Source organism: Perca flavescens, chromosome 14 (assembly GCF_004354835.1).
Source record: "Perca flavescens isolate YP-PL-M2 chromosome 14, PFLA_1.0, whole genome shotgun sequence".
Classification (NCBI taxonomy): Eukaryota; Metazoa; Chordata; class Actinopteri; order Perciformes; family Percidae; genus Perca; species Perca flavescens.
In genome coordinates this window covers 1,364,548-1,384,043 of record NC_041344.1, presented here as the reverse complement: position 1 = coordinate 1,384,043, position 19,496 = coordinate 1,364,548, and the positions used below count along the sequence as shown (strand labels likewise).

Below are 19,496 nucleotides of genomic sequence, written 5' to 3'. Positions count from 1 at the left end.
TTTAGCCAGCTAGCCCACCCCGGTCTGTCTGCCTCACTCACCCGGCGCAGAGAGACTCAGTCGGGATGACAGCTGACATCAGCCCCGGGACATATAGCGATAGCTAGCTAGTTACCGTTAGCCCCCAGTCAGCTATCAGCCAGCTACTTTCATTACAGCAACCCCCCCGGCCAGAATTTATCTCCAGTGCCTGGCGCTTACGACGCTAACGGCAGTTTAATTAAACGTCGGGAAACAGACTATATCAGACCCAGCACCGAGTCACAACAGCGGCCATCCATAGCGGTAGCTAGCTACATCTCCGTGGCGCTACGGGTGTATGTGCGAAAAATCTCCTCCCTGCCGAATTTCTCCCCCCTTCGCGTTTAGCTGTCTTTACGGTTAGCTAAATTAACCCGACAAAAGGTGGGTTAAGCACCAAAACTAAAAGTTAAGATTACTGAAAAGTGAAGGGGAGATAATTCCGGTCAGCTGGGAGATGTTCAGCTGCTGCACAACAGGCATCAACCGTCCTGGCTCGCTATCGCGGAGATTTCCCCGACAATCGCCCCCCACACCCGTCTCTCAGCCTTGTTTAGTAGCTAGCTAGTGTTACAACAAACCCCGTCCGCCCCTGTGTTGAAACCATCCAAAAGGTGACATTGATATGTGAAATATTTTGTGTTTTAGCTGCTGGCTACTGTTAGCTTGCTGACTCACTAGCTAACTGATCAGCTACAAATAAAAATCTAATCAATAAAAACGTAATTATGTTGGGGAAACTGCAGCTATTTTATTACAATAACGCAACGTGAATAAACATGAATGGGTAAACTCGTCCGTGAACTGATGCATTCTAACCGGCAGCGAAGGTAAAAACTCCCATTATTCCACGCAACTTCACAACGTCATCAAAAGTCCAGTTTTACCGTCCATTGTTTTGGTTGAGAGAACCCTAGCGGCAGAAAGGTACATATTGTACGTTTAAAATATAAAAAAAATGTCATCTTAAAATATCAAACTTTTCCCTCAAAATATTTTTTTTCTGTCTTAAAATATTCAAATTAGTTTTCTAAAAATATTCAAATTTCCTCTTAAAATATTCAAATTTCACTCAAATTATTTGACTTTTTCCTCTCAAAATATAAAATTTTCTCTCAAAATATTAGAATTTTTTTTTCCTTAAAATATTTGCATTGTTCTCTAAAAAGTAGCTGTCCATTATCGACTTTGGTCCGAACTAGGCTTGAAAAACGCTGACTGAAGGAGCTCTTGAGATTGTAGTTTTGGGATCTGGTGCCCAGATGTCTCCGTATGTTTCTACCTTTTCTGCTCCGTGGTTAGTCAACGACTGCAGAAAGCAGCATATGTCCTCTGAGCTCTACATGGGACACTTCCAGGTTTTATTTCTGCCCAAATGTTGCACCAGAGGAACACTGTCTCCCGCTGCCCAGAATCCTCTCTGCTCGGATGCTCTTTAAAATATATGATGACCAGATGCTGAGATGAGGAAAAGCTCCGAGAGCTGCACGCTCTACTCCCTGTCTGATATTTAAATCACTCAGTCATGAAAAGGAAAAGTTCTCTGAAGGAGTTTTGAAAACTTTAGGAACGACTGCTCGTCCGACGCAGCAGACAGTTTGACCGTTAACGCAGGAAGACGTGAAGGGAAGTACAGAGGTGAGTTTGAAGTTAACGGAGTGACAACACAAAGGCAGCGACGCGGGGGGACCCATGGTAACCCGAATGCCAATTAGCAGCGTGTGTCAGGAGGAATAATGGCGGCACTGATTGGAGCTTTTCAAAGGATCGTAAGGGGAGTTTAAACAAAGACCTTTCCACTGTTTCCACTGGCTTCATGGAAGACTTGCACGGATTTGACGTATGCTTATATTGACTGAGGCCTATAAAAAAGAGACTTCAGATACAGTATTAGGGGACCACTAAGGTCTATATAAAAGAGACTTCAGATACAGTATTAGGGGACCACTAAGGTCTATATAAAAGAGACTTCAGATACAGTATTAGGGGACCACTAAGGTCTATATAAAAGAGACTTCAGATACAGTATTAGGGGACCACTAAGGTCTATATAAAAGAGACTTCAGATACAGTATTAGGGGACCACTAAGGTCTATATAAAAGAGACTTCAGATACAGTATTAGGGGACCACTAAGGTCTATATAAAAGAGACTTCAGATACAGTATTAGGGGACCACTAAGGTCTATATAAAAGAGACTTCAGATACAGTATTAGGGGACCACTAAGGTCTATATAAAAGAGACTTCAGATACAGTATTAGGGGACCACTAAGGTCTATATAAAAGAGACTTCAGATACAGTATTAGGGGACCACTAAGGTCTATATAAAAGAGACTTCAGATACAGTATGAGGGGACCAGCTCTCTCCGACATGAAACAGACTCGGTAGATGGAGATCTCACCGTTTCGTGTATTTGAGATTTCTCTTCCTCTGCTGTTTCTGCTCCGTGAGCTCAGCACAAAGCCGCTTCTCACATTTAAAATGCAGAAGAAGTGACGGCTCGCCTCACTCTGCTTTTATTCCACTTCTCTCAGAGCAAAAATAACTATCTCGCTCTCAGCTCCACTCACTGGGTTATAGAGCTGTGTGTGTGTGTGTGTGTGTGTGTGTGTGTGTGTCTGTGTCTGTCTGTGTGTGTTTGTGTGTGTGTGTTTGTCTCTGTGTGTGTATGTATGTGTCTGTGTGTACCACTGTGTGTGTGTGTGTGTGTGTGTGTGTGTGTGTGTTTCTCTGTGTTTCTGTGTGTGTATGTATGTGTCTGTGTGTACCACTGTGTGTGTGTGTGTTTCTCTGTGTTTCTGTGTGTGAGTGTGTTTTTACCACTGTGTATGTTTGTCTGTGTGTGTGTGTGTGTGTGTGTGTGTGTGTGTGTGTGTGTTTATTGTGTGTGTTTGTTTGTGTTTCTGTCTGTGTGTGTGTGTTTGTTTGTTTGTTTGTTTGTTTGTTTGTTTGTGTGTGTGTGTGTGTGTGTCTGTGTGTATGTGTGTGTACCACTGTGTGTTTTTGTCTGTGTGTGTCTGTGTGTATACAACTGTGTGTGCTTGTTTGTGTGTGTGTGTCTGTATGACTGTGTGTGTGTGTGTGTGTGTGTGTGTGTGTGTGTTTGTGGTAGAGTGATTGAGAGAGTGATGGTGATTATCTTCAGAGTGACTCTAGAGTCATAGTCAGAGAACCAAAGTCTTCGTAGAAATGAAAGTGTATTTTTTTATTCCAGGAACGTGTGACTTGCATGTTTTCTTTACTACCTTTTAAATGAGTTCTCCTTTGTGCCAAATCCCCAAAAAACGTGGTGATAATTATCTGTCTGTCACTCCTGTGGTTGTGATTATTGGTCCGGAGAGAGGCTGATTTGTGTGTGTGTGTGTGTGTGTGTGAAGTAAACAAGTGAATTATTAATCCCTGCGATGAATAATACAAACACGGTGCTCTTCATTCATCAGCTGCCAGGAAACCAAGTCATCTTTCGTTCCGTGTCCTGCACTGTTTGACCAGGATGGATTCATATTTCAAACAAGCCGACTGGAAACAGAAAACGTCAGCTGCAAGCGTACCGCCCGTTAGTTTGGTTAAGCATGACCCCGGGAAATTCGGCAGTGCTTTAAAGGTCCCATGGCATGAAAATGTCACTTTATGAGGTTGTTTTTTTAACATTAATGTGAGTTCCCCCAGCCTGCCTATGGTCCCCCAGTGGCTAGAAATGGTGGTAGGTGTAAACCGAGCCCTGGGTATCCTGCTCTGCCTTTGAGAAAATGAAAGCTCAGATGGGCCGATCTGGAATCTTCTCCTTATGAGGTCATAAGGAGCAAAGTTACCTCCCCTTTCTCTGCTTTGCCCACCCAGAGAATTTGGCCCACCCATGAGAGAGAGACATCATGGCTTTCAAACAAGCAAAGTGTAGTTGGTCAGGGCCACACAAGACCACTAAGGTCTATATAAAAGAGACTTCAGATACAGTATTAGGGGACCACTAAGGTCTATATAAAAGAGACTTCAGATACAGTATTAGGGGACCACTAAGGTCTATATAAAAGAGACTTCAGATACAGTATTAGGGGACCACTAAGGTCTATATAAAAGAGACTTCAGATACAGTATTAGGGGACCACTAAGGTCTATATAAAAGAGACTTCAGATACAGTATTAGGGGACCACTAAGGTCTATATAAAAGAGACTTCAGATACAGTATTAGGGGACCACTAAGGTCTATATAAAAGAGACTTCAGATACAGTATTAGGGGACCACTAAGGTCTATATAAAAGAGAATTCAGATACAGTATTAGGGGACCACTAAGGTCTATATAAAAGAGACTTCAGATACAGTATTAGGGGACCACTAAGGTCTATATAAAAGAGACTTCAGATACAGTATTAGGGGACCACTAAGGTCTATATAAAAGAGACTTCAGATACAGTATTAGGGGACCACTAAGGTCTATATAAAAGAGACTTCAGATACAGTATTAGGGGACCACTAAGGTCTATATAAAAGAGACTTCAGATACAGTATTAGGGGACCACTAAGGTCTATATAAAAGAGACTTCAGATACAGTATTAGGGGACCACTAAGGTCTATATAAAAGAGACTTCAGATACAGTATTAGGGGACCACTAAGGTCTATATAAAAGAGACTTCAGATACAGTATTAGGGGACCACTAAGGTCTATATAAAAGAGACTTCAGATACAGTATTAGGGGGGACCACTAAGGTCTATATAAAAGAGACTTCAGATACAGTATTAGGGACCACTAAGGTCTATATAAAAGAGACTTCAGATACAGTATTAGAGGACCACTAAGGTCTATATAAAAGAGACTTCAGATACAGTATTAGGGGACCACTAAGGACTATATAAAAGAGACTTCAGATACGGTATTAGGGGACCACTAAGGTCTATATAAAAGAGACTTCAGATACACATATTAGGGACCACTAAGGTCTATATAAAAGAGACTTCAGATACAGTATTAGGGACCACTAAGGTCTATATAAAAGAGACTTCAGATACAGTATTAGGGACCACTAAGGCCTATATAAAAAGAGACTCCAGATACAGTATATAAAAGGGGACCACTAAGGTCTATATAAAAGAGACTTCAGATACAGTATTAGGGACCACTAAGGTCTATATAAAAGAGACTTCAGATACAGTATTAGAGGACCACTAAGGCCTATATAAAAGAGACTCCAGATACAGTATTAGGGGACCACTAAGGTCTATATAAAAGAGACTTCAGATACAGTATTAGGGGACCACTAAGGCCTATATAAAAGAGACTTCAGATACAGTATTAGGGGACCACTAAGGTCTATATAAAAGAGACTTCATATACAGTTTTAGGGGACCACTAAGGTCTATATAAAATAGACTTCATATACAGTTTTAGGGGACCACTAAGGTCTATATAAAACATCCAAAAACCAGCATGTAATACAACCTTTAATATTGTGTGAGGAGTTTTCTTTTGTGGGCTGCAAGTGTTCCACCAAAACAAGTTCCTTCCTGAGACTATGTAGTAGTTTTGGGTACCAAAATCGTGATGCCAATAGGGCACCGCTTCTGACGTAAACAGTAGTAACAAGACCGAATAACGACAGAAATTCTCATTTCGGTGCCTACTATTTCCCTACGCTCTGTCGTTCTCTGGGACATGTTTTCATGCTAATCGAATGTGAAACGCGCACTGCAGATAGTTTATTAAAAAGATAGTTTAGAAATACGCTAGCTCCAACGATGGCACTGTATACGAGATCTTTTTAATAAACTATCTGTACACTTACAAAGTTCTCAAGGCTTCCGTTAATATTTAGGGATCCTCATTATGCTACCGTGGAAGTGTGGTGTCCATTAATATACAGTACAGGCCAAAAGTTTGGACACACCTTCTCATTCAATGTGTTTCTTTATTTTCATGACTATTTACATTGTAGATTCTCACTGAAGGCATCAAAACTATGAATGAACACATATGGAATTATGTACTTAACAAAAAAGTGTGAAATAACTGAAAACATGTCTTATATTTTAGATTCTTCAAAGTAGCCACCCTTTGCTTTTTTTGATAACTCTGCAAACCCTTGGTGTTCTCTCAATGAGCTTCATGAGGTAGTCACCTGAAATGGTTTTACCTTCACAGGTGTGCTTTGTCAGGGTTCATTAGTGGAATTATTTCCCTTATTAATAAAAAAGCAAAGGGTGGCTACTTTGAAGAATCTAAAATATAAGACATGTTTTCAGTTATTTCACACTTTTTTGTTAAGTACATAATTCCATATGTGTTCATTCATAGTTTTGATGCCTTCAGTGAGAATCTACAATGTAAATAGTCATGAAAATAAAAAGGAAACGCATTGAATGAGAAGGTGTGTCCAAACTTTTGGCCTGTACTGTACAGTCTATGTTTACAACATCTGGCTCTGCCCTTTTATAACTATTTTTCCAGAAGATAAGAGAATCTGATGAATGAGAAACAAAAGACTCCAGAGTCTGGATCAGATCCGGCTACAGAGAGTTCAGCATTCAGATATCGATCGGTCCGTCCGAGACCAAACACCCACAATGCATCCATAAATCGCCCTCTGTGTGTGTTGTGTGCATCCTGTCCTCTCCGGGGGAGGCTGAGGGGATGCCCTGGGTTATCGATCAGACATGCGAGAGTCCCAGAGGGCGTTAAAGGGATAGTCCGCTGAATGCCGCTGCCGCGTAATTTCACCCTATAACCTTCAGGAAGGACGGAGGATGCTCTCTCTATCGCCTCTCGCTTCTTCTCTCTCCATTTTTACTTTAGGCTTAGACATTGGCCTTTAAAGAAATGCAAACAACCGAGAAATGTTTGTCTCTTTTGCCAGAATGCACCTGTGGTGTGGCCAGACCTTCCTTCACAGCGCTGTGGAGGTAGATCGTGAGAGACTAATCAATGCAGTGTCTGTAAGCATAGTTTAATCAATAATCTGGCATTTTTGTTTAGACATGTTTCTCTCATATCTCCGTTTAATTTAATGGCATTAGTGGTCATTATTAGGGGTCAGGTGGGGCACCTGTTGTCAACAGAAAGAAAATGCAAACAAATGTTATGCTATTTTTAATTAATTCAAGATAACAATCACCTCTAATTTATTGTCTTCTATGAATATAACATTGTCCTAAGTAACTCCAACGTTACTACCATGGAGCCATGCGGTCTGTTGACATGTTAAAGCGTAGCTCTCGCCATGCATCCTAGGGTATTTGTGCGAATGAACAGTACGTGAGTCAAACTTTAGTTTAAAAGCATGTTTAGGACCGAATCGCCACTTTGTATTCGGAAATCGACTCGTTTTTGACTGAAAATCCACTAGAACTGCGGTGAGTTGCTCAAAATACGTTCTTTTTAGTAAATCTGTGTACACAAATAATGTCGTCAATGCTTGTGTTAAGGTGTAGAGCCCCTGGTGATACTAGGAGCAAAGTCTCATGTTGTGTCGAGCCTTCTTAGTGTTTCGAAAATAGCTATTTTGATACTAGCATGAGAGTGCCCCTAGCAGTCCCATTCAAAAGGCCATAACCCAAAAACGAGAATATGGTGAATCTTAAAAGTGGCGATTCGGTCCTAAATATGCTTTTGAATTTAAGTTTGACTCACGTACATTCACAAAAATACCCTAGGATGCATTTTGGCGAGAGTTACGCTTTAACAGAGTGAGATACATTCTAGTTTTGCTGGTACGTATGTAGCCCGTTCTTTTGAATTGAATTTGTGATAATTATCAAATAGAGAGAGAGACAGACAGAGAGAAGGAGATGCACAGAGACAAAGAGAAAGAGAGAGAGAGAGAGAGAGAGGGAGACAGAGAGAGAGACAAATAGAGAGACAGACAGAGACAAAGAGATGCACAGAGACAAAGAGAAAGAGAGAAAGAGAGAGAGAGAGAGAGACAGAGAGACAGAGAGAGAGAGAAAGAGAGATTTTTGATTTTTGAAAAAAACTTTATTTACAATTTTAACAGTATCTCTTCACAATAAATTTTAACAATATCTCTTCACCATAAACACCTACAGAAATTAAAAAGAAAAAAACAAATCACCTTCACAAACAGCCCACAACGCACCAAGACTGCACCATATCAATTAGTTTTATAAAACCGAAAATCAATCAAGACTCCAGATTTGATCAAAGTTAAAAAACATACGTTCACATCATCGCTACATTTTTGTTTGACTCTGTTTTTCCTGCTGATGTAAATAGCCATTTTTGCCCTAGAATGAAATTCAACAATTGACAAATGAAACGTTTTTTCCGAAAGTACTTAAAACCCAAGATAAAAGTCTCAATACAAAACGTTTCATCAAACCTCAAAAACAATTCTTCTAATCTCATAACCAAAGGTTCTAATCTAACACAATGCATGATAGCATGAAAATATCACCAAACCTTTTAGACAATGGTGGCTTATATAGTGATCTCCATTCAGGTTTTACATCATTTCTCAGTTTAAAGAGAGAGAGAGAAAGAAAGAGAGAGAAAGAGAGAGAGACAAAGAGAGAAAGAAAGAGAGAGAGAAAGAGATGCACAGAGACAAAGAGAGAGAGAGAGAGAGAGAGAGAGTGAGAGAGAGAGAGAAAGAGAGAGCGAGAGAGAAAGAAAGAGAGAAAGAGAGAGAGAGAGACAAAGAGAGAGAGAGACAGAGACAAATAGAGAGAGAGAGACAGAGAGAGAGAGAGAGACAGAGACAAAAGAGAGAGAGAGAGACAGAGAGAGACAGAGAGACAGAGAGAGACAGAGAGACAGAGAGAGACAGAGACAAATAGAGAGAGAGACAGAGAGAGACAGAGAGACAGAGACAAATAGAGACAGAGACAGAGAGAGAAAGAGACAAATAGAGAGAGAAAGAGACAGAGAGAGACAGAGACAAATAGAGAGAGAAAGAGACAGAGAGAGACAGAGACAGAGAGACAGAGAGAGACAGAGAGAGAGACAGAGACAGAGAGAGGGAGAGAGAGGGAGGGGGGAAGTGAAGGAGACGGACTATAACAATGGCATTACGGAGATAAAGAAAGAAAGAGAGAGAGAGATGAACTGGTTTTACAGCCTGCTATAAACCTCTCCATTAACTCGCCTTTTACCACGCGCTCAAATTTATAGGATGGAGGGATGGAGGGAGGGAGGGAGAGAGGGAGAAATGGGCGAGACGAGCATTAAATTATTCAATATTTGTTCTTTAACGTCTGCGTTAATGCGCCGGATCAACTCCAGTAACGGCAGACGATAACGTGCAAAATTTACTGACGAATTAATAAAAGAACTTTTTTTATAGCTTCGTCTCACTGCTGCGGAGTGAAAAGCTCCATTCGATTGATTAGGTCATGTTTACTGTTCCCAGGATGCACTGGGGCGAGATGCACAGCACTCCTCGGACGTCTTGGAGCAGTCTTGACCTCCGCAACTATACGGACTATTAAAGGGCCCATATTCTGCTCATTTTCAGGTTCATAATTGTATTTAGAGGTTGTACCAGAAAAGGTTTACATGGTTTAATTATCCAAAAACACCATATTGTTGTCGTACTGCACATTGCTGCAGCTCCTCTTTTCACCCTGTGTGTTCAACTCTCTGTTTTAGCTACAGAGTGAGACCTCTTTTCTTACTACTCGTACTATCTTTGATTGCACTCGCACATGCTCAGTAGCTCAGATCGTGGCTCATGTCAGCTAGCTCCATAGACGGTAAAAGAAAGGCTGTTTCTCCGACTTCAGTCAGTTCCAAGGCTGAATCAGCTGGGAGACTTCTTCTAAACCAGGGAGCACATGGAAGTAGTTCTTTTGGAGATTATGGTGAACTTGGTGTGTGTTGTAGCAGTGCCTTGCCTCTTGAGAACGAGGTAGCTCGCTAGCGTTAGCGTTGCGGTTAGCCAGCTCGTCTCGGCTAGTGGCGTAGATAGGTGGGGTCTCCTCTAGCTGTAGATAGGTGGGGACTCCTCTAGCTGTAGATAGGTGGGGTCTCCTCTAGCTGTAGATAGGTGGGGACTCCTCTAGCTGTAGATAGGTGGGGTCTCCTCTAGCTGTAGATAGGTGGGGTCTCTCTCCTAGCTGTAGATAGGTGGGGTCTCCTCTAGCTGTAGATAGGTGGGGTCTCCCCTAGCTGTAGATAGGTGGGGTCTCCCCTAGCTGTAGATAGGTGGGGTCTCCTCTAGCTGTAGATAGGTGGGGTCTCTCCTAGCTGTAGATAGGTGGGGTCTCTCCTAGCTGTAGATAGGTGGGGTCTCCCCTAGCTGTAGATAGGTGGGGTCTCCCTAGCTGTAGATAGGTGGGGTCTCGCCTAGCTGTAGATAGGTGGGGTCTCCCCTAGCTGTAGATAGGTGGGGTCTCCCTAGCTGTAGATAGTGGGGTGGGGTCTCCCCTAGCTGTAGATAGGTGGGGTCTCCCCTAGCTGTAGATAGGTGGGGTCTCTCCTAGCTGTAGATAGGTGGGGTCTCCTAGCTGTAGATAGGTGAGGTCTCCCCTAGCTGTAGATAGGTGGGGTCTCCTCTAGCTGTAGATAGGTGGGGTCTCTCCTAGCTGTAGATAGGTGGGGTCTCCCCTAGCTGTAGATAGGTGGAGATGTAGATAGGTGGGGTCTCCTCTAGCTGTAGATAGGTGGGGTCTCTCCTAGCTGTAGATAGGTGGGGTCTCTCCTAGCTGTAGATAGGTGAGGTCTCCCCTAGCTGTAGATAGGTGGGGTCTCCTCTAGCTGTAGATAGGTGGGGTCTCCTAGCTGTAGATAGGTGGGGTCTCCCCTAGCTGTAGATAGGTGGGGTCTCCCCTAGCTGTAGATAGGTGGGGTCTCCTCTAGCTGTAGATAGGTGTAGCTGTAGATAGGTGGGGTCTCTCCTAGCTGTAAATAGGTGGGGTCTCTCCTAGCTGTAGATAGGTGGGGTCTCCTCTAGCTGTAGATAGGTGGGGTCTCCTAGCTGTAGATAGGTGGGGTCTCCTCTAGCTGTATGGGTGGGGTCTCCCCTAGCTGTAGATAGGTGGGGTCTCCTCTAGCTGTAGATAGGTGGGGTCTCCCCTAGCTGTAGATAGGTGGGGTCTCTCCTAGCTGTAGATAGGTGGGGTCTCCTCTAGCTGTATGGGTGGGGTCTCCTCTAGCTGTAGATAGGTGGGGTCTCCCCTAGCTGTAGATAGGTGGGGTCTCCTCTAGCTGTATGGGTGGGGTCTCCCCTAGCTGTAGATAGGTGGGGTCTCCCCTAGCTGTAGATAGGTGGGGTCTCCCCTAGCTGTAGGTGGGTCAACGCATTTTTTGTGCATCGTTTTAGTCCGTTGCATCACTGGCAGCGCCGCCGCTAGTTAGCTTAGCGTAGTGAATGGAATCCTATGTTGCCGGTTAGCATGTTGTGAGTAAAAGTGAGCCAACAAAAGACAAAAAAACAACCTAATTACTTGAACTGAGACAGAAAAATGCGTTGGCCCACCTATCTACAGCCAGGGGAGACCGTGATAAGAACTATTTCAACAAACGGTGGAGTATCCCTTTAAGGCTAGGCTGTTATACGTATGGAGTAGAGCATTTCTTTATTTAGCCTATAAGGTCCTCCGTAGTTACCACACAGACAGACAGACAGACAGACAAAGACATTCAATTACACCAAAAAACACAAAGTGAATGTCAATTTAATGTCCGCAGGACTGAGAGGAGGATGTGGGGGGAGAAAGGGAGGAGGGAGACAAAGAGAGAGAGAGAGAGATGGGAAGATGGAGAGAGAGAGAGACAGAGAGAGAAAGAGACAGTGAGAGAGAGAGAGAGACGGAGAGAGAGACAGAGAGAGATAGAGAGAGAGAGAGAGACAGTGAGAGAGAGACAGACAGAGAGAGAGAAAGAGACAGAGACAGAGAGCGACAGAGAGAGAGAGCGAGACAGACAGAGAGAGAGAGATAGAGACAGACAGACAGAGAGAAAGAGAGCGACAGAGAGAGAGAGAGATGGAGAAATAATAAGAGTGAGGAAAACAGAGACGGAGGGAGAATGAAATGAGGGTAAAGTAATAAAAGAGGAGAGATCTGACGGAGTGATAACAGGAGCAATCAGAGAAAACAAAGAGAACGACTCCGACAGGACGGAGGAGAAGAAACAGGAGGCAGAAAGACGAGTGAGACGGAGGAATCAGAGGACCAAGGATACAGGACGGAGACAAGAAAACTAGTAGATACCAAACAAGGTGTGACGCAGCGATAAAATGTCTAAAAAAACGACTTCAAAACGTTGAAATAAATGTTGAAAAAACTCTGAAAAAACGTCAAAATATTTTTATAATATTCTGGTAATTTTACTCGACCTTAATTAAAAGTTTATCAAAGTAACAGTTCTTTTACTTGCAACAAAAGTCGGAATTTTTATTTCGAAAAAAAGGCAATAAAATCCTTGGTATAAAAAGTCTGACAAAGGCGACAGTAGTCGGAATTATATTTTCTAAAAAAAACGTGACGAAAAAGGCAATAAAAGTCAGGGAAAGAATCCAAAAAACTCGGGAAAAATTGTAAAGAAAGAAAACGAAAGTGGCAACAAAAGTCTGTATTTTCTTTCGGAAAAACATGGCAAAAGTCGGTAAGAAAGAATTCCGAAAAACACTGACAAAAGACGGAATAATTTATCCAAAAAAAGGAGACAAAAAAGGCAACAAAAGACTATTTTCTTTCCAAAAAACGCAACGAAAGTAAAAAAAACTAAATAATCTGAAAAATACGACAATTTTATCAATAAAAAAAGGCATTATTCTTAAAAAAAAAAAATACTCGACAAAAGTCGTGAAAAAATTTCTAAAAAGGCAATGAAATAGGCAACAAAAGTTGGTATTTTCGTTCAGGAAAACGCAAGAAACATCAGGAAAATATGTCAACTAAGGCAACAAAAGTTGGAGAAAAAGTTTTCCGAAAAATTACGACAAAGGCAGTAAAATTGTCAAAAAACAATGACAAAAGCCGGAATTATTTATCCAAAAAAAAGGCGACGAAAGAGGCAACAAAAGTCTGTATTTTCTTTCAGAAAAACGTGACAAACGTCAGGAAAATATTTCAAATAAGGCTGCAAAAGTCAGAATAATTTTTCCAAAAAAAGGCGACAAAAGTCGGGAAAGAAATTCCGAAAAATACAACAAAAGTCGGTAAAATTGTCAAAATACACTCACAAAAGCCGGAATTATTTATCTAAAAAAAGGTGACAAAAAGGCAACAAAAGTCGGTATTTTCTTTGAGAAAAACATGGCAAAAGTAAAAAAACAAATTCCGAAAAATTATACAAAAATCTGAATTATTAATCCGTAAGAAGGCGACAAAAACCTTCCTCTGAATTAATAATAATAATAAAAATGACCTTTCAAGATCAGACCTTTAGAATAAGGATGCCAGCAGAATCCCAGATAAATATTCTTCAGTCTATGGGGAAACTTGGAGCCTTTTTATGAAGCTCATCAGAACATTTCTCTCATGACCTCGAATAACAACGTCTTATTAAAGTTATTATCAAATATATTCCAGCCATAGTATCCTGAACTTAACCGGGAGATATACGTCTTATTAAAGTTATTATAAAATATATTCCAGCCATAGTATCCTGAACTTAACCGGGAGATATACGTCTTATTAAAGTTATTATAAAACATATTCCAGCCATAGTATCCTGAACTAAACCGGGAGAGATATACAGCGGAGCATCCTGATAAATGTGATAACGGAGTCATATTTTATACATTATTCTTAATCGTCCTTCAGCAACAAAGCTGACATTTCTCTCTCCCTCCGTCCCCCCGAGCCCCCGACACACCGCTCTTCAATCTTTCATGTCCTTTAATAATATCTTCTTTTTCATCTGTCGTTCATATTTGATGGAGGTGAAGAAGGCGGCGGCGGACTATGAATGAGGAGCTTCATTTTCCAATCTTCTGCCGCTGACTTTGCAGCGATCCTTGGCCTTCTCAAACTGAGGCAAAGTGGAAATGAAAGCCGGGTGCTTTCTCTTTTTTTAAAAGAGGAATAATATAATATAATATATATATATATATATAGATGGAGAAAAAAGGCGACAAAAAAGTCAAAATTTCTTTTTTCGAAAGAAGGCAAAAAAAAGTCTGGGAAAAATGTCAAATAAGGTGACGAATAAGGCCTCAAAAGTCTGAATAATTTTTCCAAAAAAAAGCGACAAAAGTCTAAAAAATATTTTTTCCAAAAAGGCGACAATAATCAGGAAAAATGTCAGAGAAAGGTGACAAAAGTCGAATTTTTTTTTTCTAAAAAATGCAACAAAAGTGAGAAAAAATGTCAAAAAAAGGTGACAAAAGTCAATATTTTTTTTGGGATGGATGGAGAAAAAAGGTGAATTTATTTTTCGTGAAGAATGCAAAAAAAGTTAAGAAAAAAATGTCAAAAAGGTGACGAATAAGGGGACAAAAGGCGACAATAGTCGGAATTGTTTTTCAGAAAAATGCAGCCACAGTCAAGAAAAAGTTTCATAAAAAGGCGACAAAAGTCGGAATAATCTTTCCGAAAAAAGGCGACAAAATGTGAATTTTCAAACTGAGGCAAAGTGGAAATGAAAGCTCAGTATATACAGTATATTCTACCTCTTTTTTTAAAAGAGGTAGAATATACTGTATATACTGTACACATATATATATATATATATATATATATATATATATATATATATATATATATATATATATATATATATATATGTGAGGAAAATGATAGACAGAAAAGGAGAGAAAGAGGAGGTCTGGAAGAAGTTGGACTGGAGGAGGGTTTTTGTTGAGCAGAAAACCCTGTTAACACACACACACACACACACACACACACACACACACACACACACACACACACACACACACACACACACACAAGCACACAGACACACAGACACACACACACAAACACATACACACAGACACACACACACCCATACACACCCACACACACAACACACACACCCACACACAGCTTGTGCTGAGGCTGCAGTCATCAGTAACACTTGATATCAAACACATCTGCCTCTCGTGCGTTCCTTCTCTCCGACTTCAGAGCTTATTGAAGCCAGTCTGCATCTTTCCTCTGTGTGTGTTCATGCATTATTCATGTCCTCAAAGTGTTGATTTATACACACATACACACATACACACACACACACAGACACACACAGACACACACACACTGTGATACAGAAGATAGAAAGAGAAACGTTGAATATAATTGAAGCTCTGATTATCTCTGTTCTCTCTAACTTTTCCTCGTTAACATTTTGTGTCTCCGCTGACTTATCATCTCTCTCTCTCTCTCTCCCTCTCTCTCCCTCTCGCTCTCTCTCTCGCTCCCTCTCTCTCCCTCTCTCTCTCTCTCTCCCTCTCTCTCTCTCTCTCTCCCTCCCTGCACGTGCTGTTCACGAGCCTAGGAGCATTTTACTAATGCTCTGTTAAAATAACAATGAAATGCTGCGTTACTGACTTTAGACCAGGTATTTGTTGGTCAATGGTGAGATCACTTCCCTCTGCCTAAAGATAGCAATACTCCCAGAATGCACCTGAACACACCTCCCTGTAAGACCAGCACTCCCAGAATGCACCTGAACACACCTCCCTGTAAGACCAGCACGCCCAGAATGCACCTGAACACACCTCCCTGTAAGTCCAGCCCGCCCAGAATGCACCTGAACACACCTCCCTTTAAGACCAGCACGCCCAGAATGCACCTGAACACACCTCCCTGCAAGGCTGGATGCAAGATAGGGCCCAGAGAGTCACACACTCGCTTATTTGGCACTTTTTGCCAATGTTTTTTTGTCATTTAGACTGCTGGATGTGTCATGGTCGTGGTTTTGAGTTTTGATATCCAACTCCAGGCTATAGGTGGTGCCAGAGGAGCCAGATTTATTTTTAAATGACCTGCTTCATGTAGTTCTACTGGAACATAGGGTCAGTTTCAGCAAATATGACAGAAAGTTAGTTTTATAAGGCTTACCTACTGCACCTTTAAAGCAACAGTAGAGAACTTTTCCCGCTTCAGTCCCCCTACAGGCTGGAAGGGGAATTGTCTGTTACCGCTGTCGTGATGTCACATTATGACTCATTGGAACTACAGATCCGCTACCCGATCTGGCAAACGTGCATAATGTGATGTAATATAATGTGATGTAATGTGATGTAATGTAATGTAATGTAATGTGATGTAATGTAATGTAATGTAGTGTAATGTAATGAAATGTAATGTAGTGTAATGTAATGTAATGTAATGTAGTGTAATGTAATGTAGTGTAATGTAGTGTAATGTAGTGTAGTGTAATGTAATGTAGTGTAATGTAGTGTAGTGTAATGTAATGTAGTGTAATGTAATTTAATGTACTGTAATGTAATGTAGTGTAATGTTGTGTAGTGTAATGTAATGTAGTGTAATGAAATGTAATGTAATGTAATGTAGTGTAGTGTAATGTAATGGAATGTAGTGTAGTGTAATGTAATGTAATGTAATGTAGTGTAATGTAGTGTAATGTAATGTTGTGTAATATACACACTTAAAAATGATGGGTTAAAAATAACCCAACTTGGGTTGTTTTATAACCCAACCGCTGGATCACTATTGCACCGGACCAACAGTAGTTAATTTGACCCAGCAAGATGGGTTGCTGATTTTTAACACAACAGATGAGTTAAATATTCTACCCAAATGCTGGGTCAAATTAATTATAATTCTGGGTTGATTCAACTACATATTTGTTATATAGTGTACCCAAATGCTGGGTCAAATTAATTACAATTTTGGGTTGATTCAACTACATATTTGTTATATAGTGTACCCAAATGCTGGGTCAAATTAATTACAATTCTGGGTTGATTCAACTACATATTTGTTATATAGTGTACCCGAATGCTGGGCAAAATTAACCTATATGCCAGATTAATTCTAACACATTACAGTACAATTTAAGAAAATAAATTGCAATAAAACTGTTAAACTACAAACCTAGAACAGAATACATGCTAGATGTATGCATATATTATTTAATAAACACTTAAACAATACAAAAACAAAACAAAATAATGGAATCTTTGAAAAAAAATTATTATATCAACAATATAGTGGAACTGGTGCAGTTCATATCACTCAGGTAGGAAAACATTCAGAGCAAAACAACAATTACGAATGAACTGGCTGAACATTCAACAGGTCTATAGTGAACAAATTCAAATTCCTATTAAAAAGCTGCTATTAAGAGCCATTAGCTCTACTTGCAAGCAAGTATTCTACTTTGAATAAACTTTACCATTTTAGACTCCCCTCCTGGCATTTCACGTGACCAAGTTTCAAACAACTTTGATGCAGCATCCCCATGCAGGACAAGCCTGTGCAATCTATAAAATGGAAAACACATTTTTAAAACCAATTCAATGTGGCACACTAATAAAACATTATAAACAATGCATCCTTATACTGTATGTAAGATCATATTTCCCTATACCTACCATGCCTTTGGTCATTAGGTGAGGGAACTCTTCGAGGATCTGATCGATGGTCCAATTGTTGTCCCTAATCCACTTGGCCCTGTAGACTGCTGTGTTCCGCATGTAGTTCTCTATCTGGCTGAGGGGCTGAGGATTATTTCTCAACCATTCTTTAAGCTGTGACCCACGTTCGTCTGATATGGTACAGTCTGTAAAAAAGAACAAGAAAGTTGTCATTCACTGAAATATGGATGTTTTGCTTCATCAAATAATTTTTCAGTTTAATAATTACCTGGTATGAGAGCCCTTGCTAGAGCGCCATCATCTGGCGTTTGTGGTGGTGTCTGTGCCGTGCTCTGCGACCTGCTGGTTGATCTCAGCCGCTTCCTGACGTTCCGCAGCCTTTCCTCCAGGAATCCAGTGGCCGGCTCTATTCATCTATTGGAGTCACTTTGACATATTACGTGGAAGCTATTGAAAAAAAGAGGAAATTATATTTCATAAGAATTCATGTCTGAAAAGGGCTTTAGTAGCAATGCAGACTTGATATGCTGTGGATGGGAAAACATATTTCTTACCTTTTAAATCTTTCGACAAGGTCTGGCACTCTGTCATAGTGTTAATGACAAAGCTATCCATTGATCTGAAACAAACACAAAAAGAGCTTAAGCAAAGATACAATTGCTATTGTATTAACTATTCAGATATCACCATGTAAAAGCAATGCAGACTAACAGCAGAATGTAATCCAATGTGAAGATAACAGCCATTTTATTTAGCATCACAATCCTCCCTCTCTATCTATACAATTCATATGACAAATTGCATGCATGTAAATTGTTTTTACCTTTTTACAAGAATATTTGTGGCTGCTCAAAGCATAGCCTTCAGGGCACGAGTGTCAGTACAACAGTACAGCAGTGGTTCCCAAACTTTTTATTATATATTTCTTAACCCTTAACTCAAGTGGCCCTTGTCGTTTGCCAGGCCGCCATTTTAAATAAGCATTTGTTCTTATCTATTGTGGGTCACCACATTACTTAAATAAATGCACATAAATGCATTTAGTCAGACATATCAGGTTATCTCACTGTTTTTACATACTTTAATCAGTCATACACTGTTATGCCTTCACATTTCACATTAAAAGCTTAAAAAAAAAACAAGCGCGTTCATTTACAGCCAGTTAAAATAATATAGCTAGCAAAGCAACTAACTGACAGCCAGTTGGCTAGTAAACTATCTAGCTAGCTAGCTAGCTAGATAGTTTGTTAACTGCCGAATTACCTGGCTAGCTTGAAACTAGCTGGCAAATTAGCCTGGTGAACTCAATAAACATGACCATATGCCCATGGGCATTATGAACTTGTTTCATTAATTCATTAATATAATTCAGACCAAACGGATAAGCTGTAAGGCTATACATGCTTCCATGATAACGGCTAAATGGCTAACGTTAGCTAGCTACGTTGTTAGCCAAACCAACCAACTAGCCTCACAATATAAAGATAGTACTTTAATAGGTAACATAACACAGACAATGTGAATTAGACATGTAGCTAGTGTACACAAAACTTTTATTATGTATTTGCCTCGTTGGATGACCAGACTGGTTCTCTGCTGTGACAAGCGCTCGGTGTGTGGACTCTGCTGATGATCTGATGACGTTCGAAGCACAAACAACCCAAGTGCTGGGTCAACCGATGTATGTTGGGTTGATGGATTTTGACTCAACACATGAGTTGCACAAAATAACCCAACTTCCATATAAATAACCCATAATGGGTAAAACATTTCATAACCCAGCGGTTGGGTAGATGAAATAACCCAGCATTTTTTAGGGTGTAGTGTAGTGTAATGTAATGAAATGTAGTGTAGTGTAATGTAGTGTAATGTAGTGTAATGTAGTGTAGTGTAATGTAATGTAATGTAATGTAGTGTAATGTAGTGTAGTGTAATGTAATGTAATGTAATGTAGTGTAATGTAATGTAGTGTAATGTAGTGTAGTGTAATGTAATGTAGTGTAATGTAAT

General features: G+C 40.4%; 1 long non-coding RNA gene across 1 annotated transcript; it reads right to left on the bottom strand.

Annotated features, from left to right (window-relative positions):
- Positions 1–17,139: 17,139 nt before the first annotated feature.
- Positions 17,140–18,108, bottom strand: LOC114568647 (uncharacterized). The gene is made up of 4 exons (XR_003694299.1): positions 18,041–18,108; positions 17,755–17,933; positions 17,484–17,671; positions 17,140–17,372 (listed from the first exon to the last, which is right to left on the bottom strand). It is a non-coding gene; the product is annotated as an uncharacterized LOC114568647 (long non-coding RNA).
- Between the last annotated feature and the right edge of the window lie 1,388 nt (positions 18,109–19,496).